General features: G+C 35.7%; 1 protein-coding gene across 1 annotated transcript in view; it reads left to right on the forward strand.

The window, feature by feature from the left end:
- The first annotated feature begins 9,867 nt into the window (after positions 1-9,867).
- LOC131690357 (juvenile hormone esterase-like) overlaps positions 9,868-20,138 on the forward strand; it is a 43,925-nt gene continuing 33,654 nt past the window's right edge. The window contains exon 1 of the mRNA XM_058976065.1: positions 9,868-9,884. The gene's annotated coding sequence lies outside the window, so the exon portion shown is untranslated. The remainder of the gene's footprint in view (positions 9,885-20,138) is intronic.

The raw sequence follows: 20,138 nt of genomic DNA on the forward strand, positions 1-20,138 counted from the left end.
TTTATTTTAACGAACTAGTTTTTAAATTTTTGCGTCATTAATTGCTGAAACAAATTGTTGCTTTTGGAAGCTATCAGGTTCCTGAAAAAAACTCTTGAAAACCAAAATTTTAATGCAATATTAGCCATTTTCATTGAAAGGGGCAGTTTGCTCGCTATGATTATTTTCCAAAAGATTTCATAAAAGCGGATTCTGCAGATAATACATTCCATCATGCGACTGAGGTCCGAATAAGAGACACTACCAGCTAGGCATTACGATGTTTCGGTGCTTCAACTTAAACAGCGAGATATATTAAAATTTTGTGGTGAGAAGTTTAAGAAAACAGTTATATCAAACTAAAATAATGTCCAAGCATTGAAAAAAGGTGGTGAGGGTGAGTGATGTGAACAAATTACGAACATGTTTGGGTCAATTTGTTTACCACTATCACTATTTTTATTCTGTGAATTTGACGCTCATCGGAAGAAAACAAAACAAACTGCAATTTTGTTTACACTGAAAAAAGGTGGAATTAAAATTCTCATACGATGAACAAAATCATTTCTCGTTATCTGCAACGAAGCATTTTCGTGCATTGTAAATAGTTCGTTTCGTCTAATTCACGAACTGAAAAAATGGCATCTTGATGAACGAAAAGTTGAGCAGTTTTACATATTTAATGTACGGGTTATTCCACGTCAAATTTACAACCATAATTTTGATTCCTACCAAAAAAATTTCTTGCATTCTTAGCACAAAATAATTGGCATCTATTTTCATTTTGGCTGAACACGATAGATTTTTTTTTAAGTTATGAGTTTTTGAATTTTATGAATTGGACCATTTTTCAACCACTGATAACTTGGAAACTCGTAGTTGTACGGAAAAATTTATTAATAATAAAAAGGGCGTTTTCGAATGAGCTCACCAATAAAAATCTGATGTAGTTTTTTTGTTATTTATGTTATGAATTCTGCAAATGTTAGAAACATATTGAAAAAACAAGCTTGGATTAAGTTTTTTATTCTATGAAAACATTTATAATTATATTGAGAACCTTATTACTTTATGAGATATTTCAATTAAAGCTGGCCCATAACATAGCATTTAATGTAAAATTGCCCTTTTTAATGTTATAATTGTAAAGTCTCGCAAAATATTTTGAGATCCACCTCAAAATTGTTACACAATATTTTTAATATGATTATTTGAAGAAAAAATAAGCAAAAAAAATAATCCAACAAAATTCTCAATTTTTCCGGCAAGCTCATGTGAAAATGCAACTTTTTAAATTTAATATTTTTTCCATGCATTAAATACTTTCCGAGCTATCAGCGATTGAACAATGCTCAATTTTTATAACTTCAAAAGTTGAAGTAAATATTATATTCAGCCATAACAAAAATACCTGTCAAATATTTTTAGCTAAAGAATGCAAGAAAAAAAATTGTAATGAACTAAAATTTTATTTGTAAATCTGACGTTGATTGGCCCGTACGGTGCATAAAAGTTATCATCGATGTCTAATTTTTCGTGAATGAAAGGGTAAATTTATTTTTCGTGCATAAAAGATAAAAAAATCGTATTTCTATATTACATCGGACCTAGGTAGATTAAACATCGAATTGCTTTCGAGCATTAGGTCAAGATGTTACAATGTTTTAATTCTGGCGAAGTTCTGCAGAATCAATTTTGTTGGCTTTTTCGGCAAATTGATTACTAAAAGAAACGAAACGGATAACTTCCCATATCATGTTGATATGGGTCTATCTAGGACACATTTTCCGTTCTATGTTTCGATTCGGCAGACTTCACAACGGAGTCCTAATAATGAATAGAAACAATTGCAGGAGTGCTGCAATCCTACTGGCTTTCACCAGTTGTTCCCTATTATGTTAGCCGATTTGTGAACAAAAATATATATTTTTTTAATTTTTTCGACCGAAAAGCTTAATTTGTACTGCGCATGAAAAATAAGTTGGGCAATAATTAGTGAACGATGTCGAAAAACATTACTCTTGAAGGAGATAATTTGGTAGAACCTGTTTTTGCACGTGAATGACACAGTATCTCTGTAAGTTGCTAATTTATGGATTGTGTGTCATCAGTATCTGACACCGATTTAGCACTCAAAAGTGTAACACAACTTGTGTGCAGACTCGTTAGTCGTAAGCTGAACCATTTGGTTATGATCGATCAAGAAAAAAACTCGCGAAAATCTCATGGTATAATAGGAAACTTGAAGGACTACACTCTATTATCGCAATGGTGTCGACCAAACCGTGATCCGAGGGCATGAAAGTAAGTCGGGATTTCGTGTAAATTCCGCGATTCTGTTTACGGTTACCATGGTCACGGACATGCTTGGTCATACACCTGCTATTGTAACAACAGGTCTTTTGTATAGAATTACTTTTGTATATACTCGAAGAAAACAACGCAATGTTTCGATATGGCCAGGGCCGTCGAGAGCCGCGGCGGGCCCCAAGGTTAGATTTACTGATGGGCCCTTCTAAACTTATTTATTTGAATTTTGGTTAGAGGAATTGTATACATTCAACTGTTCAAATCAAACTGTTTCTGCTAAACTTGCTATGGTTACGGGTACGCGGATACCCTTTCGGCCTGTTAAAAATGCACACAATGGTTAACAACGTTATTAGAGGTACACGGATCTAACTCGTGTATTAGCACTTCTATTGTGTTATCGCTAGAGGTACTGAATTCTTGTTGCCACATTCAACGATATATTTCGTTTCGCGGAACTAACGCTTCTGCTTGGTTAATAGTCTAAAGAATAATCAATATGCTGTCTAACATGGTGAAATTGTAGGGTGTAGATATTGATCATCTTTAGCTACATTTGTAAACTTGATATTTTTTCCACTTCTCCAACACGTGAATTTTAAGGACATATCTCGAAAAGTAAACAAGAATATAGTTTGACACACTTTCTACTTTGATCGAGACTCATTATTGTTCATGTTCAACATAGTAGGTTGGGGCAGGATATTTTGCTTCTGCGGTTTAGACAAAGCGATACACGGGTAGATTTATCTACTGGTAGCGGTGGATCAGTTTTTAGCTTTTGTTGTAAATAAGATGAGAAGGTAGCAGATATAGCTCGTCATTCTCGTTTAAAAATATAAAATCGAAAAGATTTTATATTTATATAAGTTTGTCGAGAAAATTTTCTAATCAGAATTTTCATTTTATTTTTTTGGAAAGCAATGGATGTGTTAGTGTAAGAGCCGGTTTTGATACACTGTTGGAATATGTAGTAACTGACCAAAATAAAGATACAGAACGCAGTAATAAAGAATCAGACACAAATAAAACAAATGCGAGTACATCGGTCAACCGACTGCTGGTGCTGGTGGCTGTATTGAACTGATTTGATTTCTTTATTTCGCACATAACAATTGGGTTCTTATAGATATCATAAACATCTTTAGCAAGGCCCAAAATTATTGTTCTATCTTAACGCAATGCATTTTAAAAAAATACTTTAAAGTGCTATAAAAACACAAATATACAAAAAATATTCATTTCAATTACCGGTTAATTAAGGTCAGTCTACCTTCTCATCTCACTCATAGTCGAAGCTAAAAATCGTTCCGCTATAGATACACGTCAAAAATTAGAGCCACACTGTAGCCGAGTTGTACTGCTATTGGTTTCTAGACAAGTTGTATAAGACCAGCTATTCGAGAAATTGAACAACTTGCGTAAAGTACAGAAGGTGCTCAATCTCAAGGCAGTAATATTGGGCCACTGTTATTTTTATTGTATATCAATGACCTAGGTAGACTCGGGTTAAAAGGGACTCCTCGTCTTTTCGCGGATGACACAGCGTTGTTCTACCCTAACAACAACTGCCATGATATTGTACGCGACATTGAATCGGATTTAAAAACACTAACGACGTATTTCAACGAAAACCTTCTTTCCTTGAACCTATCAAAAACTAAATATATGCTGTTTCGTTCATCTAGAAGAGCTATAGGCGTGCATCCAGACCCAAGAATGGGACAGTCTGTAATTCAGGAATCTAACTGCTTCAAATATTTAGGACTTCACTTAGACCCCACACTCTCCTAGATTGAGCATATAACATCTATAGAGAGAAAAGTTGCATCGTTATGTGGTGCTATGCGTAAAGTATGCTCTTTTGTTCCCCAGCATGTACTTCTAAAATTTTATTATGCGCACATCCACTCATTGCTGAACTACCTTGTATCTGTGTGGGGCCGTGCCAGTATCTCGAATCTGAAAAAGCTACAAACGCTTCAAAACAGATGTCTTAAAATTATTTATAAAAAAACATTTATGTACCCTACTATTTTGTTATACAATAATAATGCCCATAACATTTTACCTTTGCTTGGGTTGACTAACCACCAAACAATAACATACATCCACAATGCTTTGCATAATACTATTGCTCATAATAATCTAGAATTTACAACAGGCATTCGAGCTCACAGCACTAGACAAGCCAATCATTTATTATACTCCAGAGTATACACGAACCTTGGTCAAAGACGCATTTCTTTCATCGGACCTAAGTTATTCAACCAGCTTCCTACTAATTTAAAGCAAATAACATGTCGCACTCGTTTCCAAGCAAAATTGAAACTAATTTAAAAAAATAAAATAGGAGAATTTTTAATATAAACTTCGTTCACCACCAATCGAGCTTATTCCTTTAGCTATAATTGGTTAACATTTTTTAATAAAAACAATTGATAAATGCATTTTTTCTAGCAATTAGTAATAAATAAATTTAAATTATTATGAGCTTCCTGCAAAGCTACGATGGGACCCTTAAAAGGATTCTTTTCCGCTGGGTACTCGCCGTAGCTTCTTGTCAAATTTTGTGTTTTGTCGGTCTCGTATTGTTTTTTGTTTGTTCTCAGCGTTTCCGCGATTCGTAACTTTGTTTTGTTGTGCTGACCTTTTTTGTACGCTGAGAACTGATGTGTCCACTACCAGGGGGCTCCGTTTGTGAGCTTTTTGGTGTGGGGGTAAGAGGCGGGCTATTAATAAAAAAAAATGTAACCTCTCATCAGACAACATTGGTTATGAACACAGGGCAAATTCATATGCGCAAATTCTGCAAAAAGACACTGCACCACGGAAAACATTGCACAGAAGTAGCTTAGAAAAGTCCGCCCACTATAACCGTAAACAATAGATACTTTCCTTGTGGCAACCTACAAAAAGCTTCAAAACCAAGATTTACGGGTCTTACAGGAACAAAAATTCATTCAATAAAAATCGTTCTCAGTATCTCCAAATCAACAACCGGTACCACCAACAAAGAATCGAACGCAGAAGAGGACGGATACGTCCGTGCGCTTGCATTCCTGTTCGGCGCGTATTCCGTTGATTCAAACAATAAAACTCGGCTTTTTTGATCTAGTACATAAAGTAGACAACTCCCTTACGAAAGTTTGTTTTTTAAAAAAAAGTCAAATATCAAATAAAGTTCTGGTATCCACAACAGGAGTTCGAATTCTCAAGTTATTAAATTAAAATGTCTTTCGATTTTTTCCGCTTTCATTATATGACTATTTAATAAAATGAATAATTACAAAGAAATCACCATTTTTATTGCTCTTTTGTGAATACATTTTCGCCCATCTTCCGGGTAAAACCGCGGGCCCCTAAATACGATCCGGGCCCCGGGGCAATTGCCCCGGCTGACCCCCCCTCTCATCGGGCCTGGATATGGCTTGTATTGGCAAGCCGTTATCGTTCAAAAATGTCATTTATCTATGTATGTATCTCCATTTAAAAACTTCATTTTGCAAACTTCTCCTACTTTACTATCAATTCAGTTTCACCCCTATTTCGCCATCGTGATTAAAATAACTGATACTGTAAGTCTGAGTCTACACACAGGGCCGTCTTAAGACCACTCGGGTCTCCTGGGCTGAACAGCCGTAAAGAGATTAAGAGTAACATTCGATGAATATGATTAGGCGTCACATCACAAAAATGATATCAGCATATCGTATTTTACTTCGAAGGTTCCAAAATGAGACATTTTGTAATGTCAATTGAAAAGGTAGGAAAACAATTGAATTGGCTAGAAATATGCGTTCGTTTCTCTTAATAGCATCCGTGTAACTGAATGCGCAGTTAGCAGTATACTAACAGAATAAACAATCGTAATTCGACCTCCTTAGGTGCACTGCGTTGTTTTAGTATGAAGAGTTTCTTGACTAACAAGGTGCAAGAATAAAGTAGGGCGGATTTACCGAAAATTCATGAATCAAATATTCTGTATATTATTCACGATTAAATATCCGTGCTCGTGAATTAGTTCACAAAATCCTAAAATATTTTTCATGTATGCGTGAACTGATCCATGATTCCTAGTTAATCAGTCACGACTCACCACTCGTGCTCGTGAACTAGTTCACAATAATTTTCATGTATTCGGGAACTAGTTCATGAGTCCTAGTCATGAGCACGAATGGTCACGACTGACCATTCGTACTAGTGAAGTAGTTCACAAAATGATAAAATATTATTCATATAAACGTGAACAGGTTAATGATTCCTAGTAGCGATCTTTCTTGAGTGCTTGTGATATTTAGAAGTTATCCGTATAGTTATTCCCAGCTTCTAGCGTCTAGTAATAGGTGTGAGTGCCAGATATAAGAAAACTTTTAGGGCATCGAACATTGTTATTCATTTGATAAGGTGATACCTGGAAAGAAAATGAAAACTGCGCTAAGCACCCAAAATATACTAAAAAACCAAAAATCGTATTCGTGATATAGTTCACAAAACAGGATACCGCGTATTAGTCACATATTTATGATCCAGTTCATATTGTCACGTTACTCCGAGTACAAAATCCGATGGTAAATAAATATGAACATCAGTACCATTACTCCTGAAATCATGAACATAAATTATAAATACTCTGCCAGGAAAATCCGACACGACATTCGTTGAAAAATATCACGATAACGTGAATATAAATTACGAAACTCATGGCCATGGTCCTGAAATCATGAACATAAATCGCGCTATTCTTCCAGAGTAATCCGAATGAATAAAATATCACGGTAACGTGATGTGAAATTACGAAAATCGAGACAAAGCTCCCGAAATAATGAACATCGTTTAACCCATTCATGCCCATGTTGTTTGTGGACAACAACGTTTGTAAACAGCTATAACTTTTGATTGAGGCAAGATTTGCTCGCAAAAAGAAGTAAGGCTTTTAAATGTGACTATTACCTTTCATTTGAGCATTAACAGTTACACGGATCAGCTCTAGAACTGAAGTTATTGCAATTAGTCTGATTGGATTCTGGTGGAGCAGTGCTGCCAGGTACAGTTTACGTTGACGACGGAAAATGAATTTTTCATTTTTTTTCAATTTTTCTTTGAAATGATGAAATATTTTTGAAAACTGATAAAACTTATCAATTTAGTCTGTCTTTGGCTACGTTTTCCATGCAATTGGACTATTGTAAATATTCTAGGAGAATTGTATTGAGCATTGGAAGGTAAAAATTGAGCAGCTTCTAGCACTGCAAGGGAAGCACCTATCTTTATGAAATAAGACTTTTTGTGTTTCTTGATCTTACCGTTTTCAAGGAAAAATAATTTTGAAACCCTACATGCACTAGAAAAAAGTTTGGTATGAAAGGGTTAAATGTCGGTTTTTCGTTGATGTACTTTATACATAGCAATGCATCCTCAAATTATGAACAAGGATCATAAAAAACTGAGCATGTCCAGAGAACAGCCACAGTAACCAAACCAAACGTTGGAATGTAAGACCATGTATATTTTTGGCGCTAGTTAGTTTTTTTTTTAATACACAAATTGTTTCATAAATACAAGGCTTTTTATCTCTAATTTCAGGAACTTGGTCATGATTATTGTAAATTGTTTAGTTCACGAAATCGCGATTTTTTGTTCATGAACTTAGGAACGGATTTTTTTCCGTGTAGTAGTTATAGATTCCCTCTAAGAACGGTTGGTTTCAAAATCGTCCAATGAAGGACGTTCGTTGGACCAATTTGGACAACGTCCAAATAACCGTTCAACGAACGTCCATCGTTGGACCCGTGTTGAACGATTTTGAAACAATTTTTTGGGCGTCTTAGTGGGTTATGCGAAGCCGTTTTTTAAGAAGTTCCTAGCAGTTGGTTTGCAAACCTTTGTGACAAAATGAATACCTGTTTTTCAAAAAAGAGACTAATAGGAATCCATATACATATCATGTCACTGTGTGAAGCCAGTTAGTTTGTGGATATACCTTATTAGGAATCTATATCTGACGCAAATATTCTTTTAACGACATTCCGATGTGAATAAATACATTTTAGTTACGCATCCTCCACCATCGAGTGCGGTATCTCACCCGCAATTTTGAAGCGATTTGGATGATCCTCAATAGCAGGGGAGCGATGTCTAACAATTTAAAAAAAAAACGAAATTTTAACGCGGTTCTCAAAATTTAAGATACTTCGCAATGCAACTAGGCTCGCATAATTACTTATAATATTGTTGTGGATTAATAATAAGGATTCTTTTACAACTCCAGTGTTGTGATGCTTCGAAAGACAAACTCCACATATCATATTAACGCACTAAAATTATTCTATATCCGAGATATAGAGAGTGCGGCATCTCATCCGATGCACCATCATTGCCAAAATTACCTTATCCTAATATGCTTATCATCAAAGTCTGTCATTAATGAAAGTCATGTAAGGCTGCGCAGGCTGCGAAGCACCAACGCTTTATTACTTAAAATTTTGAAAGTGGCTTTATAACATTTTTCACATGTGTCCCATGATGTAATTGGTAAGAAAATTAGGGAAAATTCAAATATTCAACTTTTCAAATCAATGCAGCTTTCTCTAAACTATAGTGTTTTTTATAATTATGATGATGGTTACATTCAGTCTATAATCGATGCATCTACCCTAACAGCTGGAGCTGTTGGAAACAATATGTACAGTTCATTATTCCACAATATAATATGGGTTTGATGTTTGTCGAACTTTTAAAGGCGCGGTAGTGGATTTTTCAACAAGCCAACAGTATTATCAACACGTGTAAGGAATAAAAACAATGATCACGATCGTGTACTCGTTAGGTGATAATCGTAGGTAGGTATAAACACCCCGTTTTCCTTGAAAAGGTCAAGCAACTGAGCATTGCTGAATAGTGTTCGCGAAGAGCAGTAGTAATTAAAAATAGTTGAGATTATTAGTATCGGTAGTCTATTGTTGATCGGACAAAGCGTGTTTACTATTTGTTAAACTACAAGAAATACTTCAACCCAACATTTTGGGGACAATGCACTTTGACCCTCCTTTACCAACCTCACATTTTTTCTCGTATATTACCATATGGGAAGAATTCGATGAGGTTATTGTATCGATGAGAATAGAATATATATTTTTGCGAATAGATCCAGTGGTGTTAAAAAAAAGATCAATTTGAAATAGATAGAGATTGTGTATAATATCCTCGAAGCCAAACGGAGTTATTTGGCTTTTTGTTACCTTTTTTTATTTCCTTAGGTACAGCTCGAATTACCAGTATGTATTTTTTCAGCCGCCCTTCCTCCTTTTCCATACAAAGTGTCCATTCAAAATATTGGTGTCGTCGCTGATCGGTACTGGTTGGAACAGCCAGGAACCAAAACGCGAAGGGAGGAGTCTTAAAAAAGCGATTTACATAACGCAATGCACTAAAGTCCAGGAATGTCGTTACCATATAAAAGACGCTCGGCGGGATGCATTTTGGTGCAAAACGTGATTGAGCCTTGCACTGTATCTATTACGTTCAAGGCTGAAAGTGAAAGTGGTGGCTTGTTTAAGGGTGGCGCAGAAATACGGTGATCGAAAGGAGAGCGCGTGTGTGTTTTTTTTGGGACAAATATTGATGTCGTTAGAATAGTGCTTTTAAAATTAGTACAGGAATATCGCCGAATTGTTTGTGCTTATTTTGTGGGAGGATAGGAAGATTTCGTTCTTAATTGCATTTATTGCATCAATTTCTATGTTCAAAATTTATGCAAACTACTAAACTTATTAGGGTGTGTTTTTTGTGTAAAATACATTGATAACAATTATAATCATATGAGCTACAAAGAGCTTCGGATGTACAAAGAGATATACAAGCGCTTTTGTGAAGTCTTCCAAAACAACGTTGTGCCATAATGTTCTAGATCCGGAGAAAGATTATTACCTGTGTCACACCGTTGGATGAACTAGCACTTACAAAATTCAATACAATTTGTTTTGTCCATCTAAAGTTTACTATTTTAGTATTTTTTGTCTAACGAAAATATTTACAAACATTTGAAAAATCTGATGTCACACCTTCCTTCGGGAAGTAATGTCGTTTGTCATGTGTTGAAGGGCCGATACCTCGGGTCCAGATGGTGGAATAACATTTTTGGCATCAGTGATAGCACTCAGTACGATCAGAGGCTGACAAAGAAGAATCATAAATAAAAATACCCAAAGATCAGTGACTCGCTTGAAAGCTGTGCTCCATTCAAAAAATCTTTTCAGCATCTGTGATTCATAAAATTGATAAAATTGTGAACCTCTGCGTTAAATATCGATAAAATATAAGAAATTTCTAAAAATTCACAAAAATCGGTTTGAAAAATGCCAAAACTATAGCATCTGTGACAGGGGATGTGTGACCAAAAATAGTTAAAAAACGGTGATATTTCAAAAGATCTGATAATGTGACACGTTTGCCCGTAATTAGGATGCACAATACACAAACATACTTAATCCTTAAAGGCACAAATCATCTTTCCCGAATTTTGTGAAATGAATTTCAAAGTATTATTGCGTTTCTACTTTAATTATGAGTTTCCCGCCCATTTGCTGCTTGCAAAGATCGATTATAAAGGCAATAATTCGTTAATTAGTCGGACTGTAAACAATATAATGGATTAGGCATAAATGTGCAGTTTTGATATGTATCGGCTAAGATACAGTACGATATGTAAAATGCTTGAGTTTATGCATAGCGAAATTTTCAATTGAACGGCGCTAACATAGGAACAGATATAGCAAACGCTGCCCTAATCAACGGGTTGATTAGGGCAGGTTGATTGGAGTACAGTAAACATGGGTTCGATTCCTTATGTTATGCTATACTTAGAATGAGAAGTTAACTGTGAGAATACTGCATAATACGCTCGCATGTCGTTGGAAAATCTTAGTAATTATTCAGCTAGTAAGTAGTTGAATCGTTCTCTGAAGCTCTCGATTGTAATATAACATTTGTCTACTTCGATTCAAATAGAACAATTCTAATGCAATTTGTCGTTCACGGTATCACTAAACTTGAAACAATGCCGAGGTAACTCCATCATCTGAACCCTAGACGCCAGAGAGGTAACTCCATCATCTGAACCCTAGACATGCTTTAGGGAAGACATGACCACAGCCCTGTCATCTAAGAATATCTGAACAACCTCGGCTGGTATTGAACCCAGACCCACGGGGGGTGAAATTTAAATATATGCGTTCGACCTGCATAATGTTACATTATCTCAGGTTACATTGTATCAGTGTTTACATTGTAGTGCGTGGGAAAATATTTTACTAGTACAAGCGGCACGAACATCATTTCTTTGTTTAATCTTCGATAACTGCGTTTTGTTTAAACCATGCGTTCGAGAAGTAATTATTATTCGTGATTTGTTGGCAATATCTGTGATAGGGTGTCCGCCGACTGTTTATGTTTATTTGAACTTCAATAGTTGCAGGAAGTCACCCTAAATGTTCGTATTTCAATCACACATCAGTTACTATCCACGTGGAACTTATGAAAGGTAGTAACATTGATTGTAAAAAGATGTAATGTAATTACACAGTGGATCAACCGTTTCCAGTTGGGCTATTAATTCTGATTAAATGGGAAAGCATCGTTGAACGATTGAAGCCATTTCGGTTAAAGGTGCAGTAAAGTAATTTGTTTTTCTCTCCTTTCTCTCAGACTTTTTGTGATTTCTTGGTTAATATGTCAGTCTTTCTGGAGTGATCAACAAAGTACTCAGTTAGCTTGTTTTAATTAATTTATTAATACTTGACACATTATACCGCAATATACATATAGGTCATTCCACGCGAAGGGTTTAAAAAAAAGATGCAAACTTGAAATTGACCTTCACGGATTTGAGCCAAATTTAGGGGAATTGTTCATCTAGGGCCAATATATAAAACCTGTTTTAATCCACCTAACGGTGCAATTGTGCCTTTCTCATTTCTTCAAACTATGTCCATTACCACTACCATTTCTTCAAACTATGACCATGACCGATTATGTTCAATATAATTGTGGAAATGTCTATTTCATTCTTAACCCCAGAACGTTGCACTTGCGTTTTCCACCCTAGAATGTTGCACTGGGGTATAAATGTACCCCACGCGTTTGATAGCATTTTTCGCAGGTAAAAATGCAAACAATGTATAATACATCACTTTCTTCGTTTTTAAATATCGAAAACAGCTGTGTGTGAAAGTGAGGAATTTATTGAATGAATGATACATAAATTGGTTTGAACAAAATAAAAAGTGAAAAATTAAAGGGTAGTGTACAAGACGCGACCGCAGTCACATTGAACATGCAGCATTATTAACGAATTGCACGAAGTTATTTCATCGCATCAATACCACGCATGACGTTGTTGCATTTTTTGAAACTACACCGACGATGAATGTTTATATGCTTTATTACATTATTGGAAAAACAGTATTTACATACTATGTTGCGTTTCGGCTTCGCCTCATCAGAAACCGACACTAACATATTGTCGGAATAGATTAGCGCCGGCTTGACGCAAATCCCTTAAAACTAAAACACACTATGTGTTTCAATCAAACGACTGATCAAACGTGATGTCCCGTTCGAGCAGAAGTTCTGTTTATGCCGATGAGACACAAGTGAAGCCGAAACTTGTCTTGGCTTAGCAGGCCTATGCGAAAGCACTATTTACATTCTTATAAAATAAATCCCATGGGAATATATTGGCTCGAATCGTTTTGTCGAGAGGGCCGGTGGAGTGGAAGGGTATGAGGGAGGGGATCAAGGGTAGGAGAAACATCCAACCCCATATTATATCTTGCATTTGTGACTAAGGTAGTGAAAATTGGTTCAGTCATCACCGAAGAACTGATTCTGGTATATACCCGGAACCGCCGATAGTGGACAATATATTTAAAAAATTCTTTATTAGCCACCAGGGATCTAGATGTGCTAATAATTTAGAGACTAGGCGAGTTCCCCGGAGGCATTAAGAACCGTCATAGGTGGCCAATGTCGTCAAATCAACTTTGATTGGTCATAAGTGATCTAGACCTGCAAATCCAAACAATGTTGTACCCATTTTAATAATTTAGACCTCATGGTGTTACCAGTTTATATGAGAACTTGCTGTGTAACCGCACTCTCCAATCCGTAACTTTGGAACTGAAAGTCGGATGAACTAAAAATTCAATAGCAGCTTATGGGAGCGCTATACCTTTCATTTCAAACTAAATTTGTGTAAATTGGTTCAGCCATTTCTGAGAAAAATGTGTAAGTTTAAATGACGCACATACACTTCCGGTATGCGGGGTCAATGAAGAGAATGCTAGTGTGAGAGTGGTCCGAGGGGGTGATGAAGGGGTGAGGCGCAATTGTAAGGGGGAAAGGGGCGAACGATGCAACTGGGTGCATATTATACCATCCATTTGAGATTAGTTTGAGAAAATCGGTTCAGTCATCACCTAAGAATAGATGTGACTTAAATTGTGGAATACACCCGGATACCGGGATTTCCGGAATTGTCGATAGTGGACAATATATTCAAAGAATGTTTGGTTTCCATTCAGTGATCTAGACCTGCGAATGGATGTAATTTGGTGGCGATTTCAATAGTTTTTGGCCTCTGAGGTATTACGATTATAACGGTTTATATAGGAAATTCCAGTGTAACCTTACCAACCAACCTGAAACTTCGGAACCGAAAGTCAGAGCCGAATGAAATTTAATAGCAGTTAATGGGATTACTGTATTTTAAATTTGAAATCAAGTTTGTAAAAATCGATCAAGAATTCGCTGGGAAATAGGTGTGATACTAGTTTAGGAACTTGGCGAGTTCCCCGGGGGCCTCAAGATCCGTCATAGGTTTTTGGTCGAAGCTGCTTTGAATGATCATTAGTGATCTAGACCAGCAAATTCAAGTAATGTCGGACCCATTTTAATACGTATTACACCATTTGTACATCAAAGTGATACCAGTTTATATGAGAATTTGCTGTGTGACCGCACTCTTCAATCCGTAACTCCGGAATCGGAAGTCGGATCAACTACAAATTCAATAGCAGCTTATCGGAGCGTTATACTTTTCATTTGAAATTTAGTTTGTGAAAATCGGTTCGGCCATCTCTGAGAAAATTGTGTGAGTTTAAATGACACACACACATTCATACACACACAGACATTTGCCGATCTCGACGAACTGAATCGAATGGTATATGACACTCGGCCCTCCGGGCCTAGGTTAAAAAGTCGATTTTTACAGTGATTTCATAGCCTTTCTATATACAGGGTGTTTGGTTCATGGTTAAGAACCTCTCGGGGGATGATAGACTGTCATATTTGGAGAAAAAAATTGTTCTACACATACCATCAAATCTCAACCGTTACAGAGTTATTGAACTTTATGTGTAAAAAACTTATTTGTCTTAAAATACCTCTAACTCAAAAATTATACTTTGTATTTCAAATATTTTAGGTCCACTGGGAAGGTGAGAAAATTTCACATTGAGTGATGCCCTCACATGTTTCAGCTAATGAGTTTGAGTAGCCTTTTCAAAGTAATTTATTGAAAATTGAGCAATTTTAATCGATTTTTCGTTCATTTCTTGAAAATCCTAATAGTTAACCTCATCATTTTAATAATCCAGATTGTTATTGTCTTGAAGAGCTGCATAATTCGTTCTTTGACATAATACACTTATCTTTTCTTATTTGCATGAGTTTGGGTTATTCAACTTGGATATTTTTATCTCATTTTCACTAATACCAGCTCTAATTGAAAAAGTATGGCACTTATTGTACTTTTTTTTCTTTTTATTCGAAAACCAGGAAAATTTTACAGAGAAAAATGTATTAATACCTTTCAGTTAAGTGAATTTAGTATTCTTTTAGAAGTAAATTAGTTTAAAGTTAGTGCTATTATTAGCATTTTCGTTAATTTTCTTAAAATAGTAAATAATAAACATCACCATTATTATCATGAAAATAATGCATCTCAGCAAGTTCTACAGTTCTTTCTTTGACTCCATTCAATTATCTCTTTTGGTTTCGACGCAAAATCGTTTTTATCATATCGTTTCATATGCAAAAATAACGATTTCGAACACACTACATTTGTGGCGAGGTCATGCTGTGTTAACTATTAAATAGCAGCAAAATGAAAAGAGATATAGACAAAGTGTCAAATAAAAAGTTATAGAGAACATTAAGGGGCATCAAATGAACAATAGTAAAGATAAATTTTGTTGATTAATAATTAGAATAATTTAAAAAACTCTCCAAAGAACACAAATTTTGAGTTATTTCGTTAGTAAAAAATCATTTAGTACCAAAAGATATTTGTACGTAAACTGATAGGACTTTTTCTCAGCTTTCCAATAAAATCTTGTAAATAACGATATAAAGCATATTTTTCAGATTAGAGTCTTTTAAGCACTTGCAAGTCGGTTACAGGAAAAGTATAGTAATGAAATTACAAAGAAATGAGAAGAGATAGGAATATTATGTTGAAGAACAAATTATGAATCGTCCTCAAACCCAACTTTGGGATAATAGATATTACTATAATCAGAATTCATTATTTTGAGAAAATTAACAAAAACCTCATCAAAACACTAACTTTTACCTACTTTACAACTAAAAGGTAATTAAGACTAATTATCTAAAAGATATGATATCATTATTCAATAGAAAATTTTCTCACCTTTCCAATGGGACTAAAGATTTAAAATACGAGGTATACTTTTTGAGCTAGAGGTGCTTTAAGATAAACAAGTTTTTTACACAAAAAGTTCAATAACTCTGTAACGGTTGAGATTCGATGGTATGTGTAGAACGATTTTTTGCTCCAAATATGACAGTAAATCACCCCTCGACAGATGCTTATTCATGAACCAAACACCCTGTATGAGAAAATGCGAGTTTTTCCCATCAAAACGTATTTCAGGATACGCTCAAATTATATTGAGATTGTAAGTGTTGTTTTTGTAAAAAAGTCTGAGGAACATGATGGCCACAAGAAAGGATTTACTCGAATTCAACTTGGTTAGTCTGCTAGAGCCTATCAAACTACCAACTATCAATTTTCATATGTAGCTGATAAAATCGGGTGCTGATAAAATCGGGTCTTCACTGTATTACAACAAACTTTCGATTACTTGCCACAAATGCGTGTGCCCCGGTAAAGAAAGACTTGTCCCTCTTTAACATGAGAACTGATAAAACGAGTAACGATATTCGGGTCCTTACAGTAGGATTCCTATAACTGCTGCTCGTGCCTAGGACTGGTTGCTAGCAGCTGGACCCGACTATGTTATATTTCATGAAACAATTCACGGAACCAAACTGAATCAGTAATAAAATTTGCGTTTCGACTTCGTCTCATCAGAATCCGACACTAGCTTCGTTGATGGACTAAGCTAGCGCCGGATTAACGCAAATTCCATTACTAATTTAGTTATAGGTTTTGTGATCTTCACGCGCAAGAATGGTTTTAAACAATTTTCTCCTTAATGGAGAAAAAATAGCTTTTACCAAAATTGTTCTCCGCTAAGGAGAAATATAGCATAGTGAAATTTGAATCTTTGAATAATATTTCAAATTTTATTGCCTTGTACACTGCATCTGATCGTAAGTCAGTCCCATAAAGGTAGGAAATCCCAAAGAAAATGGGACAAATACACAACTCGCCCAGCTCGATTTTGTGAAATATTTCACGTGAAAATTTCAATATTATGAGTAGAGTTGTATGAAAGTGAAAATGAATAGGGATATCCTTTAAATTTCAGATGCGCATAAGATAGATCTTTAAAAATAAACGATGAACCAAGAACCTGTTCACGAATCCAAGAATAATATTCTATGATATTGGGAACTATTTCACGAAAATCGAATCAGCCGTGACATATAACTGGGAATAATGGATAAGTTAACGAATACATGAATTATATTCTAATTTTTGTGAAATTGTTCACATGAAACAAATCAAATCATGCGCGTTATTGCACATTTCATGAGCTGTATCATGAAAGTGAAGTGGTATTTTATGATTTTGTGAATTATAGCACGAGCACGAATGATAAATCGTGACTTGTATACTAGCAATCATGAACTGGTGCACGAGGCATGCTGAATGACATAAACAATGTTCCTAAGTTTATGGATAAAATCACCATTCATTGGTTTATGATCACAACATTTTGGTTATGAAGATCACATTATTCACCTGATTTGGTTTCCTGTGTCTTATCGATATTCAAATATCCGCTCCGGAGAACGCATCATGGTAATAAAAGCCAACGGAAATCTGTGTTTCTTGGAAAAAGGAAAATCAGTGAAATGGAGTTCACACCAATTTGAAGAAGGACTTTGATCGAATAGTTCGTCGAATAATTCAACTGCCTGACTCTTCGTGAGGCAGAAACTTGGTCTTCACAGAAGCCCAAGTTGAAGTTGTGGTTCACTAGGAGATTGAGAGCAGTCTATTATTTTTCACCGGCCATGTGGCATCCGGCAGGTTGAAGTATCTTAGCCAGGAATTGATTCACTGGGTCTTACTCGAAAGAGGCGACTAAAAACACCTCAAGTCGAGGTGTTTCTTCGCAGATCGTGGGATTCCATGTCTTATATCCGACCTCACAACTCGCGATATTTGTGCTGTTGCAGTCAATATGACTGTTGATAACATATACAAGAAATACGACAATTATTCGGCATCTTTGTAGCATAATAAATCATCACCATCTGATGATTTCAGAAGAGTTGTATCATACTGTGTAAAAATAGGCTTCCACTCATATTCGCCGCAATTTGGGGACTTTCAATTATCAATTTGAGAGGCACCGAATTAATGGAATACTTGAGCAGCGCAAATCTGTATAAACTCTTAATGTAGGAAATCGGCCAACATTTACATGATCTGACAGATAAGATATAAAATTAAACAGTCGTTATCTGATCATATGTTGCACCCTCTTGCAGTTCTACTACGTAAAAACTAAATTTTGAATAAATTGTAGTACAAAGTTGTGTTTCAATACTTATGCAGTGTAAACAAGGGTTTGAGTAATGTCGCCTTTCGAGTGCGCTGAAGAATGATTTGTTAAAATATATTCACGGGTATCTCTTTTCAATACCTCAATTTCAATTCGTTCATCCCCAGTTTCAGTGAGTTTGGTTTAAGGTATGGTACCTGACTGAAAATTTCCGTGAAATCCCAATGAATGTTTGAAAAATGTTCGCGGGTAGTTTGCTTGGAAGTCCTGAGAACCTAATCGATTAACCGAAAATACAACAGTATTTTTGCAGCATTGACTTGAAATTTTGAAATTTCTGGCGAAAAAAGGGTTATAAACTAAACTATGGCTTTCAGCAACAACAGTTTATGCACTATGATAACACCCCCATTATTCTGTTATCTCATCATCACTTCGGGAGTTTTGATTTGTCTGTTAATCGAAAAACGCCTTTTATTGAAGAATACTACTGTGTTTCATCAGGAAAACGATGAAAAGTCAAATCATGACAAGGCACAAATCTCCGATAAACATGGCGGGCGTGCTATTTGAGCCAATCGCTGTTATTTCCTGATTACTGATTCGTAAGCAATATGTTCCCACAAGTCTTTTAAAGTTTTGCAATGCTATAAATTTTGGGTTACCAAATTTGGTATAAGAAAAGATTCTTAAAAAATAAAACCTGTTTTAATCCACCTAAAGGTGCAATTGTGCCTTTCTCATTTCTCCAAACTATGATTTAATAGCTGTTTCGTACAATATAACTTTATGGAAATGTCTTTCATTCTTGTTACACTTGGTAAGTATATATAAGAGCACCTTTTTGCATTCATCGCGGTATCGGTTTGAATCGGAGTTTTCTATGTGATCGACCTCCACAACCCGTAACTCCGGTGCTGGAAGTCGGATGGAGATGGAATTTAATATCAGTTTCTGGGGACGCAACACCTTTCATTTGAGACTAAGTTGAGCAAATCTAGCCATTTTCGAGAAACCAATATAACCGTTATTCTGGCTTTGGATGCTTCCGGATCCGTCGATGGTGGCCAGTGTGGCCAAAGAGACTTTGAATGACTGTTGGGGACCTAGATCTACAAATTCAACAGTTGTGTTTACATTTTGGAAAAAAAATCACCTTTTTACATTCATCGCAGAATTCGTTAGAATCGGGATTTGCTGCGTGATCGTACGTATCACGCTGTAATTCAGGAACCAGAACTCGGATCCACACAAAATTCAACAGCAGCTGATGGACCTTTCATTTAAAATTAAGTTTGTCAAAATCGGTTCAGAAAATTCCGAGAAACTGATTTGGAAAAATCAACAAATTTTGTTTTATAACCATACTCTTCAATTCGTAATTCGGAACAAGATGTCGGTTGAAAATGAAATTCAATAGTAACCTATGGGAATATTATACCTTTCATTTGAATCTTAGTTTGTAAAAATCGGTTCAGCCATCTCCGAGTAACCGATGTGGACATTTTGTTAACAAATCCGCACATACACACATACATACACACATACACATACACACATACATACATACACACATACATACACACAGATATTTTGCGATCTCGGCGAACTGAGTCGAATGTTATATGAGACTCGGCCCTCCGGGCCTCGGTTAGAAAGTCGGTTTTTGGAGCAATTGCATAACCTTTCTATATAAGAAAGGCAAAAGAATAATATTTAATTAGCTTAATAAGCATGAGTTCAATGTTATCTTCATGTGATTATAATTTGCAAAGGTTGGTGGGATGCGTTTGAAAGTGTAGGGAATGGGGGTTTAGTAGAGTGGGTGTGGAGGATGCGTCAGAA

Source organism: Topomyia yanbarensis, chromosome 3 (assembly GCF_030247195.1).
Source record: "Topomyia yanbarensis strain Yona2022 chromosome 3, ASM3024719v1, whole genome shotgun sequence".
Classification (NCBI taxonomy): Eukaryota; Metazoa; Arthropoda; class Insecta; order Diptera; family Culicidae; genus Topomyia; species Topomyia yanbarensis.